The sequence below is a fragment of the Microtus oregoni genome, unplaced genomic scaffold (assembly GCF_018167655.1).
Source record: "Microtus oregoni isolate MIOR12 unplaced genomic scaffold, Mior012 000091F_ref0000469, whole genome shotgun sequence".
Classification (NCBI taxonomy): Eukaryota; Metazoa; Chordata; class Mammalia; order Rodentia; family Cricetidae; genus Microtus; species Microtus oregoni.
This window is the reverse complement of record NW_024544600.1, coordinates 1555435-1569507: the sequence shown is the minus strand read 5'-3', so window position 1 is coordinate 1569507 and position 14073 is coordinate 1555435. Positions and strand designations below refer to the sequence as shown.

Below are 14073 nucleotides of genomic sequence, written 5' to 3'. Positions count from 1 at the left end.
GAGTATGGTCAGTCACAGAGGTGACCACCCAAGATTCCATGACCAGAGTGCCAGGGTTGGATCTACGCTGAGGTCTGGGGACCCCAAATCCAAATACCCTTGTCACAAAACAACCAACCCCCTTCCACACACACACACAGCACAGGCTGACAGCTTGCGGTCCATTCACTGTCCAGCACTTTATTCTGTTGTCCCCAGGTGACCGGGTTGCATTCCTGTGGTTTGGGGTTTGCTGGAGTTGGTGGCAGTGACTGAAGTCTTGGCGCTCTCCCACTAGGGAGTGAGGAAGGGGTGGGGAGGGGGCTCTGGGGCCAAATTCCCCTACAAATGAGATTCCAGTGGTTTCCTCAGTTGAGGCGTCTGCAGAGTAGAGAACAAACAATGTGGGTTTAAGTTTCTCTGGGAAAATGATCTGCTCTGCTGAAGATCTAAGCTGCCCTTGAGGCCTGCTGCCTGCCCTGGTGCCAAGCCAGACCCCGACCCCCACTCCACCCCCCACCCCCCCACCCCCGTCTTCCAGACACAGCAGTGAGGCAGCTCCAACTCCCAAGGCCATGCACTCCTCCCCCTGACACCCTCTGTGACCTCAAAAGTGTCACCACAAACAGGCTGTGGCTTTTCCTGACCAGAGAGAACTGGGAACCAGTCTCTGGGACCTCCCAGGACAGGTCTAGGCCAGCTGCGGCTGCTGTTGCTAGTCCAGATGCAGGGTCAGGTTGCCGAAACCAGGAGCTATCATGACACTGACTGTTTCTTGGGGGTCCCCAGGCTTTAGTAGCATAGTCCACTGTGACAGGTCCCAAACGCACCTGAAAGGGACAAAGAGGTAGCATTTATCCGCTGGCTTCTCCTCACCCCCAGCCCAGCACCACCTAAGATGCTAGCATGGTTTAGCCGTGTACTACCATAGCCACAACGCAGAGGAGCCTGAGGTCATGCTCAGAGAACACACAAGGCCACACACTGTAGATCCCATTTCCATACGATATCCAGAATAGGTAAAGCCACAAAGATGGGGCATGGATTAGTGATTGTCTAAACAGAGAGTGACTGCTTAATGGAGACATGGCATTCTTTTAGAGAAAAAAAAAAGTTCCAGAATTAGAAAGAAATAGTGTTCGCACAACATCATGAACGGACTAAATGTCACTCGTGGAGGTTATGGCACATGCATCTACTACAATACATGGAGATATGAAAGTCCTTTCCCCCGCGGCCTCAGCTGTAAATGAATCAACAGCTCTGGCCACCCATGGGGATGAGGAGTCCAGGGGTCCAAGTGGACGTGCCCCCCCCAGCCATGGCCCTTCTCCCTAGGTCTCACCTCACGCACGTCCTGGCAGCATTCCTCTCCAATCAGGCAGGAAACCAAAGGCAAACCACACCCTGCTCCCAAGGGCCAGCAGTTTGCAGAGGAGTGGCTGGAATTTGGCTTCTCTGGGATGGGCTACGCACCTTCTGGTCCAAGATGGAAACAGGAATGAGATGATGATAAAAGAAAACGAGACCACAGGCTTGGCCTATGATCCAAGGGGCGAGCCCTCCCCCAGGCAGCCGCCTCCTGGCCCAGAATTCCAAGTCATCAGGGAACTATGACCATGACTCCAGCCTTCGTGGTTATTGTGAAGACATTCGTCACTACAGATGGGCACAACATACTTTAACAGTGATTAAGTTTGACACGGGACTTTTAAATATTTAAACCTGTGGTTTGGATTAATCTTTCATTACTTTGTAACAACAACAAAAAACAACCAAAAAAGAAAACACCAATTCGGTGGCTTAAGCCAATACCCATTTATTTTGTGTGTGAGCATGCTCGTGTGTGTGTGATCATGTTCATGTGTGTGCACACTTGTATGAGCATGCTTGTGTATGTGTGGACATGTGTGAAAGCGTGTTCATATGTGTGTAAGCACACGCGTCAGCATGCAGGTGGAAAGACAACCTGAGGGTGTCATTCAGTTACTCGGGAGCCTTGACCTTGTTTACTGAGACTGGTTCTCTCATTGGCCTGGAGCTTGCTGGCAGGCCATGCAGGAACAGAAGGAGTCTCTGCTTCCTCGGGGCTGGCATTATAAATGCGCACCACCATAACAAGATTGCTGATTGGTTTGTTTATTTGGTTTTATACAATGTATTTTGATCATGTTTCCCCTCCCTCTCCTCCTCCCAGATCCTCCCCACCTTCCTCCCCACCCAACTTTATGCTTTATGTTCTTTCTCTCTTTAAAAAAAAAAATAAATAAATAACTGCAAGGGACTGGAGAGATGGCTCAGCAGTTAAGAGCACTGGTTGCTCTTCCAGAGGACCCAGGTTCAGTTCCCAGCACCCACACGGCGGCTCACAGCTGTCTGTAACTTCAGTTCTAGGGGACCCGACACCCTCAGACAAAGTACTGATGCACATAAAATGCCACAAATGCTGGGGCTCTTTAATCTCAGCAGAGGCAGGCAAATCTGAGTTCGAGGCCAGCCTGGTCTACAGAACGAGTTGCAGGACAGCCAGGGCTACACAGAAACCCTGTCTCAGAAAACTGAAGAAAAAGAAAATCAAAAAACCAATCAAGTAAAAAAAAAAATACCAAAATTAAACTAACACAATGGAATTCATTTTGTGTTGGTCACCTATTCCTGGGCATGGGGCATGGTTGTACACCCGTGACACTCCACTGGGGAAGACTGGTCTCCCCTGGAGTGTAGGTGTACACCCGTGACACTCCACTGGGGAAGACTGGTTTCCCTTTTGCTAGCAGTTATCAATTGCTGATAGCTTCTTGGTAAAGGGTTTTGGCTTTGGTTTTAACATGGTTTCTAAGGAGCAAAACTTCAATCCTCAAGTTTGCAGGGCAAGCATTTTGCCAACTGGACCACCTTCCCAGTCCGACACCTGCACAAGACAGAGGTCCATGTGAGCTCATTGAGTTCCTTGCTTGGGGGTCTCACAAAGTTAAACTTGGGTGTCAGCCAATCTAGACTCTTCGTTCAAGACTGTGAGGAAGAACCCACTCCTAGGGCTATTCAGGATGTCCAGTTCCTTCAGTCCGATGGACTAACTCCACCCCTGCAATCCCAGCACTCAGGATGCTGAGACAGGGGATCTTGTCTCAAGTTTAAGTACAGCCTGTTTTCTGAGACAGGGTTTCTCTTTGTAGCAGTCCTGGAACTCGCTCTGTAGTCCAGGCTGATCTTGAACTCAGAGATCTGCTTCCCACTGCTGGGATTAAAGGCATGCGCTGCCACCACCTGACACAAGAGAATGCCTTCATTAATCAGTTAACTTTTTCTTGGAATTCATAATAACATTTAATAAATAAAAACACAATTACTCAACTTCATGTTTAAAGTCCAAACAAAGTTAATTCATTTTTTTTTCCACTAATGGTTCCTCATTTGAGGCATAAATAAATCACAATCAGTTAATTTTATGTCATTCATGTCTGGTAGGTACACAGGAACCCAATTCTTCCCATCCCAGCACAGTAAGGCTCCTGACACGCTCTTCGAGATATTCCCCAAGTGACCAGCAGCAGAGAGCCAGTCGAGGCAGATTTTTCTAGAAGCAAACCAGAATACAGCATGGCTTCTAGCCTTTGGGACACATACTGACCGTAACTCAGTCCACGACCTCACCTAACTGCACAGGAAGCTGAGAAGGGCCATCTGGTCAGCATGCAGCATGCTAGTTACCATGTTTGCTGCCCACTGTTATGGCTTAAATCTTAAACATGCTCCACGGTGTATGGGGGGGGGCGTCACACTTTCAACCCTTTATTCTCCACTGAGGGTGCTGCTTTGAGAGTCTGTGACGATTTAGGAATTCAGGTGTGGTTAGCAGGAATCAGTAGAGGCGGATGTTGATGGTAATGAGCATCCCTGGTTTCTGCCTTGCTCTCTGCTCCCCTGTGACGTGAAGTCTCTACCGCAGGCTCTCACCATCATGTAGTAAGCGGCTGCACTGTGACTTCTCTGCCGGAATGGATCAACACCCTCTGAGACCTTTCCCCGCTTATGCTGCTTCTGTTAGATATTATAAAACAATAATCACTCATAGCTCCAGGTGTGTGGTGGGCCACCCCATGCAATGGTGGCAGCAGAGCGGAGATCCCTGCGTGACCTAGAAGGAGCAAGAGCAGTAAACTTTTTTCTTTTTTCCTTTCTTTCTTTCTTTTCTCTCTCTCTCTCTTTCTTCCTTCCTTTCTTCTTTTCTTTTTGTCTTTGTTTTTTATTTGTTTGTTTTGTTTTGTTTTTAGGACAGACTTTCTCTGTGTAGTCCTGGCTGTCCTGGAACTTGCTCTGTAGACCAGGCTGGCCTCTAATGCACAGCCTGCCTCTGCTGGGGTTAAAGGCTGCGCTTCCACCGAACTCAGCAGAGTACTTTTCCTTATTGTTTCTTCGCTGTTATTGGGTACACGTGTGTGAGCGCAGATACATGCAGGCCATGACACACATACGGAGGTCAGAAGACCACAGTTCTCTCCTTCCACTGCGGTCGCAGGGATTGACTTCAGGGCTTCAGCCGTTCTCAGCAATCACTGTTCTCCACTGAGCCATCTCCCTAGCCTTATTGTTTTTTTCCTCCAGTCAGTGGCAACTCAGCAGGAAGACTTGCTCATCTGATGAGCCTAGGGCCACGCAGGATAGCTGCAGGACAGCTCACAGACTGGTCAAGGACACCCGCTCCTGGCCACCCCTGGGCAGTCAGTCCAGAAGCTTAGGTCACTGCCGCTCCTAGTCGGGAACAGAACACAGGTACAGATGCCCTCAGGACTGTCCCCACGCTTCCTTCAGGAAAACTGAAGAGTCCAAGCAGGGCAGGCCGGAAGATGATAGTGGCATACCCCTACCCATAACCCCGCTGCTGTATTTGTGGACACAGTGCCTGGTTTTCCTTTTAGATCTCGCTGTAAGAATCAGCAAACTATTTCCCAAAGCCAAACACAAATTCCCTGGTCCAGACAGTGTCTGAGTGATGCTCTCTGAGTCTGTGACTCCTGCCTGTCCATCCTGTGTGAGCAAGGACGAGCGAGAGGAAAGTGTGGACAAGCAGGACTGAGCACACGGGCAGCACACATGCAGCTGCTCTCAGACCCTCCCAGTGCTGCCCTCAGAGAGCACAGCAGAGATGTCAGCGATCCAGCCCTGGCCCTGCAATGGAGCACGGGTAGATCCCTTTGGCTCCATTCCTGAAGCCACAGGACGATTCTCAGTATAGGTGAAGGAGAGGAAATAGGAGTAGGGATCACACCACCCACGGCCCACATCCACACACAGCAGAGAGGATGAAGGGATCACGCCACCCACGGCCCCACATCCACACACAGCAGAGAGAATGAAGGGATCACGCCACCCACGGCCCCACATCCACACACAGCAGAGAGGATGAAGGGATCACGCCACCCACGGCCCCACATCCACACACAGCAGAGAGGATGAAGGGATCACGCCACCCACGGCCCCACATCCACACACAGCAGAGAGGATGAAGGGATCACACCACCCACGGGCCCACATCCACACACAGCAGAGAGGATGAAGGGATCACACCACCCACGGCCCCACATCCACACACAGCAGAGAGGATGTAGGGATCACACCACCCACGGCCCCACATCCACACACAGCAGAGAGGATGTAGGGATCACACCACCCACGGCCCCACATCCACACACAGCAGAGAGGATGAAGGGATCACACCACCCACGGCCCCACATCCACACACAGCAGAGAGGATGTAGGGATCACACCACCCACGGCCCCACATCCACACACAGCAGAGAGGACCCTAGAAAGGAAGTCCAGTGCTGACTCTGTCATTCAGGTGTCAAAGGGTTCTTTAGCCCCAGTCCCAGCTGACCTGACATTCCAGCGAGATTGTCCTCTGAGCAATGTTGTGCAGAATGTGGGAAAGAAAGTTAGAATTTAATATATATATATATATATATATATATATATATATATATATATATTTCTATCCACAAGCAAGAAACTCAAGACTTCTAACATTTGGCATCTAGCCTGACCCACGTCCTCCTGATTGTTGGCCAGTCACATCCCCTGCATGAGTCAGTTTCTGGAAGGAATGAGAATGTTCCATTTAGGCTGAGGACTTGACAGACTTATCCTCGCTCTGTTGCTTGCTCTTAATATACTGTGGCCTGCTAATGCTTCCATGTGCCCAGTTCCCAACGAAACCACAGCTTTCAATGTCTGATTAAGCTAAATGAATACTCCTTAAAGAGTAGCCGTTGTAGGGCGTGCTGGCTCATGCCTGGGATTTCAGCCCTCAGGAGGCTGAGGCAGGAGGACCACCTACAAATTCAACGTTAGTCTGGCCTATACAGTGAGTCCCAGGTCAGTCTGGACTAGAGAGTGAAACCTTGCACACGTGCGTGCATGCGCGCGCACACACACACACACACACACACACACACACACAAAGGTTGGCAAATGGCTGAAAGGGATTTATGTAATAACACAAGAAAACAGCAGCGTCTCCCCGAGTGAAGGCGAGATTTTGGGTGGCAGGGAAAATGAGGTTCTGCCTATCAAGCGGACTGTGGTGGACTTCTGTGCTTGCTAGCAGGAAGGTGAAGCTGGGAGAGGGTATCGAATAAGCAGCTGTTGGGAAGGGAAGGTAAATACATCGGGGAATTTGGAGACCAAGTTTAAAAGCATTCTCGTTATTTCATGGTTTTGGTGGCTGAAAACCTCATGCATTTCCAAGATTGTTCATATCTGCCCTTCAAACAAGGAACAGAAAAGAAAAGAAAAATTTTAATTTGCTTAAAAAAAAAAACCTTTCTAAATGAAGAGTTTGAGTGGGTTTAAAATCCATTTGCCGGAGGTATTAAAATGCAACGTTATTCCAATTTCTTCGTAAGAACAACTGATTGACATGAGAGAAGATGAGAATTTGCAAGCCAGTTTTGAACAAAACCTCTCCATAATTGGTGGATAAAATTGAAAATTAAAAATTAATGTCACGATTTCCTGAACTGAGCCCCACAATGCACCTCGTCCGTCTGGATCTAGGTGTCTTCGTGAGGCCTGTTTTTCATCCTTGGCAGCCATTAAAAAAACTGAACTTTGAAATAAACCAGATTTTAAATAAGGCATTCAAATCCTGGCCCCGCAAAGTGTAAAACCAAGATTTTTCAAAAATAAACAAGCATATTCAATCACGTTGCTCTCATCGTGAGAGCAAAAAGGGATTTGAGCTAAAGGAAACACCATGAAATCATTTTAAGATATTGTTCATTTTTGTGGTCTCTCTATAGTTTTATGATGTGCATAATATCCTGTATGAACTTATATGTCATGTGTATATTTGATAATGGACATATTTGATAGTGGACATACGCACGTATGTGGGTAGTTCATGTGTGTTTCTAGAAAAGTTCTGTGTACGCACATCACACATATAGATGGAAACTACCGTGACTACTCCACAGTTTTTATTGGTGGTTTATATGAACAATAAACTCTGAATTGAAGGATGTTGGCAGTGCCTGTGTTCCCTCCAGTCCTGGCACTAGAGATGACATGGGTCCTACTCTGCCCTGGGTGTGGACACATGTCGTAAAGATGTCCCTGGACTGGGCCTGGCCTACCCTGCAGGGGCAAGGGGTCAATTAAAGCTTCAGGCATGTGTGTTGTTATAGGTTAGAAGTCACAGGCCTGAAAGAATTAACCAAGGGCAGGAGCTGCCCCCATTGAAAAGAACATGATCTTCCCCCCTAGAAAAAGAGCTAGCTGGACTGGTGGTAGCACATGCCTTTAATCCCAGCATTCAGGAGACAGAGGCAGGCAGATCTCTGCGCCTTTGAGGTCAGTTTGGTCTACAGAGTTAGTTCCAAGATAGCCAGGGCTACACAGAAAAACCCTGTCTTGAAAAACCAAACCAAGCCGGGCGGTGGTGGCGCACACCTTTAATCCCAGCACTTGGGAGGCAGAGGCAGGTGGATCTCTGTGAGTTCGAGACCAGCCTGGTCTACAAAAGCTAGTTCCAGGACAGGCTCCAAAACCACAGAGAAACCCTGTCTCGAAAAACCAAAAAAAAAAAAAAAAAAAAAAAACCAAACCAAAAAGAAAAAATCTCTCTCTCCTCTCTCTTCCTCACCCTTCCCCCCACAAGAAGAAAGAGCTAAAGGCTGCCAGTTCAGGCTAAGAGGGACTTCAAAGGACACTAAAAGTCACTGTCTTTTTTTGGTCAGTGCAGCAAGTTGGCAGTGGAGGCTGTGTGAATTCAGACAGCCAGAGACTGGGCCCGTGGCATTTTTCTGCTTGTTATCTGGACCTTAACATGGAATTTGGTCCTTGGTTACCAAGATGATCACACAGTCTCTGCTGGAGACTCCTTTCTGTTGTTAACTTCTGATTGGCATGCTGCAAATAAAGCCTCTGATGCCCAGGAGGCTAAATACCCAGGGTGGTCGCAAGAACACCTCTCCCCAAAGTCTTAGGTTGGTCACAAACCAGGCGTAATGGCATATGAACGTCATTCCAGCACTTGAGAGGCTAAGGCAGGAGGGTTGTGAGTTTGAGGCCAACCTGGGCTATAATAATGAGACCCTTGTCTCAAAAACAGAGAGAGAGAGAGAGAGAGAGAGAGAGAGAGAGAGAGAGAGAGGCTGCACTTTTGCTACCTGTGGAGTGGCTCAACCTCCCCTGAAGCAAAAAGACTTTCCTGAGGAAAGACTGTGCCATTCCATTTCCTCCCTGTGCTTTTTCTGCCCATAGACGTTGTTTCCTGTATTTTCATTGCTTACAGCAGAAAATCCAGGCTGCCTAGACAACCTATAATGGCCTATTGTTCTCCATTCCCAGCCCACTGCATTAGTCAGCTACAAGGAAAGGGGTTGTGGATTTGAATGAGAACAATCCTGATAGGCTCATGTATTTGAATGCTTAGTCCCCAGTTGGTGAAACTGTTTGGGAAGGACTGGGAGGTGTGGTTTTGTTGAAAAATGTGTGTCACTGAGGTGGCCCTTGAGGCTTTCCCTAGCAGTCTCTGCCTCATGACTGTGTCTCGAGATGTGAGCTCTCAGCTATTGCTCCAACACCACATCTGCCTGCCTATTGCCACGCTACCCACCATGATAGTCATGAACTCACCCTTCGGAACTGTAAGCCCCAAATAGACACCTTCTTTTCTAAGTTGTCTTGGTCATTGTGTCTTATCACAACAATAGAAAATTAACCAAGATGAGGGCCATTCTAGATAATTTGAACAGAAAGAATTTTATGCCATTATCCTTTGCTAGAGAATGCATTGGAAAGGCTGGAGAAGCCAGCTATGTCTGCAGCAGATCCTGGAAGAACATGCTTGAACGAATCCCTGGGGAAGCTGTGCCTCTCTGGTGCTGTTGGGGAGCTTTAAATGAGGAACTACTCAGGGACCATTGACTTCCAGAACCATGCTCATAACTGATCAGGGGATCAAAAAGTCATTTCAACAACTTTGTAGCCACCAAACTGGAGACTGGATACCAGAAGGCAGCTGTGCAAAGTTCCAGTGTCCACACCATGCTGACCATCAGAAGAAAGATGCCTCCTATACTAACTCCTTACCCCCAAGTCTGCATAGCAGACATAACTATGTTAGCAAGATCCTAACAGCAAAGGAGTCTGAGGAATGCAGTGTGTAGCACTCCTGCCCCGTAGCTCAAAAGGGCTCACTAGGAGGTTAGGTGGGGGCCACACTGTGCACACATTCCTCCTCAGCAAGTTTGCCAAGCTCACCTGTGTTCCCGCTACAGCGATGATTCCAAGGGATTCTTGGGAATGCCCCTCCAATTCCGTCTACCCTATTTGAGACCAGGCAGTGATGGTGCACGCCTTAAATCCCAGCGCTTGGGAGGCAGAGGTAGGCGGATCTCTGTGAGTTCGAGGCCAGCCTGGTCTACAGAGTGAGTTTCGGGACAGCCGGGACTATGTGGAGAAACCCAGTCCTGAAAAACCAAAACCAACAACAATGACAACAAAAAGAAACAAAAACCCTCTGCCCTTTGTGAATCTATGACACTTTCCCTGGGCTTTTTGGGTTACTATGGGCTGAAGTTGCTCCGTAGAAATATAATGCAAGCCACACATAGAGTAGGTTGGATAACAAGCATCCAAAGATATCAAATATATCAGGTCCTACCCTCTAGCACCTTTAAATGGTAATTAAATTGTGGGAGATGGGGACAGACCTTTGCAGATGCAATTAAGGATGTCAGGGTGAGGAGGGTCACCCTGATTATTCATGATCCCATAGTTGCCTTCTCAAGTGGCCTTGTACCAGATGGACAGAAGGGATTGAGACTAGCATGAGAGGCGACGGGAGGGATGCAGTCACAAATTCAAGGACTCTGGGCAGCTCCCAAAAGCTCCATGAGGCAGGAAGTGGATCCTCCCCTCTAGCCTCCAAAAGCAACGTGTCCTAGCCGGATTTGGGAGACTGCGAGACAACGTATTCTGGTTGTTTAAAGTCACTGGGTTTGTGGTCATTTGATACAGATGAAATTAATTTTAATCATCTACTTTATTTAACCCGAGAGCTACAAAGCATCATCGTTTCAACACAGCACTGAGATAAAAGATTATGAGCAAGAGGGCTAATGAGAGGGCTCCACAGAGGGGAAAGGCCCTTGTTGCCAAGCCCTAAGCCTGAGGTTGGTCTTCGGTACTCGTGTGGTGGAGGAAAGAACTGATTCCCACAAATTGTCTTCTGACCCCCACACGCATATAGTGGCACAAAGTCCCCCATTCCACCTCACACAGCAAATAAACTTTTAATTATGACTACTACAGCTTACATCCTTCATGCTAAGCTAGTAACATCTAAATTGCCTTTTATTTTATCCCAAAGCTCTCTCAGTGTGGATTAACCCAAAAGCTGTACCTGACTGATGGCTGCCAGGTAGGATAGTGGAGCTCCGGTCTTTGGGAGACCAGCACCAGGCTGAGACTGAAACCTTTCCTCCTCGTACACAGTGAGCTCCTCGGAGTCGGCAATCTTGTCCCTTCGTTTCTGTATCCTGTGTCGTAATGCAAGATGCTCAGTAAGTGTGTTTGAGTGAATGGTGGAGTTCTCTGAGACCAGGGCGGTTACTCGGTCAGTGAAATGCCTGCCAAGAAAGCTCAAAGACCTGAGTTCAGCTTCTGACACCCACATAAAAAAACAGGGTGCATGGGATGGAGAGATGGCTCAGTGGTTAAGAGCATTGCCTGCTCTTCCAAAGGTCCTGAGTTCAATTCCCGGCAACCACATGGTGGCTCACAACCATCTGTAAAGAGGTCTGGTGCCCTCTTCCGGCCTGCAGACATGCACACAGTCAGAATATTGTATACATAATAAATAAATAAATATTTAAAAAAAAATCTTTAAAAAAAAAAAAAACAGGGTGCAAAGGCATGACCTTGTAATCCCAGTGCTGAGGGGCAATGACACAGGGATTCTTGAGGCTTGCTGGCCAGCTAGCCTGCACTAATTGGTCCCATTCAGAGACCCTGTCTCAAAAGTAAAAACAAACACGGGTAGATGGCTCCTCACGATAGACACCTGAAGTTGATCTCTCGCCCACACACACTCACACACACACACACATACTCAACACGCACACACACCACATACATATACATGCACAACTCTCTTACACACATGCATGCACACACATACACACACGCACACACACCACACACACACACGCACACAGACAAGCATGCACTCTCTCACACACACACTCACATACATGCACAACTCCCTCACACACGCGCATGCGCGCACATACACGCACACACCACACACATTCTCACACACGCACATACACTCTCTCACACACGTGTGTGCGCGCACACATACACACACACACACACACACACGCATGTTTGCTTTCTGTTACTGTAATAAAAGCACTCTGACCGAAAGCCACTCAGGGGAGGAAAGGGTTTGTTTCTTCTTACACGTCTGTCAGAAGGGAAGGCAGGGTAGGAACCTAAGTAGAAAACACGAAGGAATGTGCTTGCTGGCCGGCTCGCTGGCTTCCTCACAGGATACGCTTAGCTCATTTTCTTCTCCAGTAGCTCAGGACCACCTGCCCAAGAAGGGGCACCACCTATAGTGGACTGGGCCTTCCTACATCAATTAAGACAATATCTCATAGACTTGTTCATGAACCAACCTGATAAAGTCAATTATTACTCAGTTGAGACTTGTTTTCTCCACGTGATTCGAGGCTGTGTCAAGTTGACAGTCACTCACTCGGACACACCCAGGCAGAGACAAATATATAAATGCACACGAAATGGAGCTCCTACAACGAAGAAAAAAACTATCAGAAATAGCACTTTTTGCTTTTTTTTTTTTTTTTTTTTGGATTTTTCAAGACAGGGTTTCTCCGTAGCTTTTGGTTCCTGTCCTGGAACTAGCTCTGTAGACCAGGCTGGCCTCGAACTCACAGAGATCCACCTGCCTCTGCCTCCCGAGTGCTGGGATTAAAGGCGTGCGCCACCACCGCCCGGCGCACTTTTTGCTTTTTTACTTAATCAGTTTTCCCTCTTCTTTCCTGAGGAAAGTGAAGGAAACATGAAAAAAAAAAGGAAAGTTTTTGTTTTGTTTTTTAAATGTATCTTTAAACATTCTTCTGAGGGGATCCCTTCTCTTAGAAAGATTAATGCAGAGCCGAAGCCAGAAAAATAATGTAGTTGAGGCTGAAGAAAGAGATGCTACGAAGCAGGCTATGTCGATTCGTGCCTATAATCCCAGCTCTCTGGAGGCTGAGGCAGGAGGTTGTGGGTTTCAAGTCAACCTGGTCTGTGTAGTGAGACTCAGTTAAAGAAAGAACGAGGAGGGAGAGTGGAAACCATGCCAGTACTCCACCTCACTTTCAGAGGACAGCACAAGAGGGGTCCTTCTTGACTCCATTTATTAATCAGGCATTACCCTAATGTTAAAACCAAAGATATCATAAGCAGAAAACAGTGGCAGAACAAGAGCCCTCATGAGTGCCAAATCCTTCACCAAAATATCATCAAATCCAAAGAGAATCACCCCAGCATAACAAGAGATTCACCCCAGGTGTGCTGATGGAAGACCACCAGGGTAGCAGCGTGAGGAAGACAGTCCTACTGACACATATACAAAGACATGTCATCCCCTTCAGAATGCTACTTGTGTCCAACGCCGGGGGTGGGCAGAGGGACTGGGCAAGGTCTGCAGGGCCGCCAAAACTGAAATCAGGGTTCTGAGCCAGCTAAGCTGAAGGAAGCGGCTGCATGTGAAGCAGAGAGAAATTGCAGAGAGGAAAAAAAAATCAAACCAAGGGCTTCCTACATGCTGCTAGGCAAGCAATGTCTCAACTGAGCTACAGTCCAGGGCCATTTCTCCTCCGTGTAGCCCAACCCTTCCACCCAAAAGGCTCAGCAGTTGGTCCTCCCACCTGCCAACTAAGCCAAAGCCTACAGACTAAGGCTGCCTTGGCTTGCAGCTAGCCAGATTCTTCATACAAAGCTACACCTGTATTCACCAAGGCCGGCATCTGGGGGACCACAGGGATCCTTGAGGATTCCTTTCCATGCTGCTCCCAAGAAGAGAAGCCTTGGACCACTTTGGACCTTTTTGTGGCGGGCACACTGGCTCAACATGGTTCTGCAAAACCACAGGGCATCAGAAAGCAATCCAGAAAGCAGGCTGCAGAAGCTAATAGAGACGCTGGGCAGCCCACTCTCCAGATCAGCCTGCTGGTGTCTTCAAGCTGAAAACCTGCCCAATGGGGCCCTACCACTCATCCTGGCTGGACACTTGCTCACAAAGTCCTAAGGACCCCTGGCAGGGAGGGAGTTTTTGTCCTGGAGAAGGAAGGGGTGACTTCCGCCCTCCACCTAGCAGAGCTTCTTGGGAGAGTGAATCACAGAGCAGGGCAGCGAGCACTCTTGATAAAGCCCTCCAGGGCCTTTCAGCTTCCTCACTGGCGACAAAAGCCTCATTCCCAGGCTAGAGAGGTGGCCTTGTAACAGGACAGAAGGTTAGAAAAGACAACACGTGGGCCCAACAAGGGCATCCAGATCCACGGGATAGGTCTGGGGAAG

General features: G+C 48.2%; 1 long non-coding RNA gene across 1 annotated transcript; it reads right to left on the bottom strand.

Annotated features, from left to right (window-relative positions):
• Positions 1-260: 260 nt before the first annotated feature.
• Positions 261-1463, bottom strand: LOC121442311. Its single transcript, XR_005973549.1, has 4 exons — positions 1325-1463; positions 906-1073; positions 627-809; positions 261-360 (listed from the first exon to the last, which is right to left on the bottom strand). It is a non-coding gene; the product is annotated as an uncharacterized LOC121442311 (long non-coding RNA).
• Between the last annotated feature and the right edge of the window lie 12610 nt (positions 1464-14073).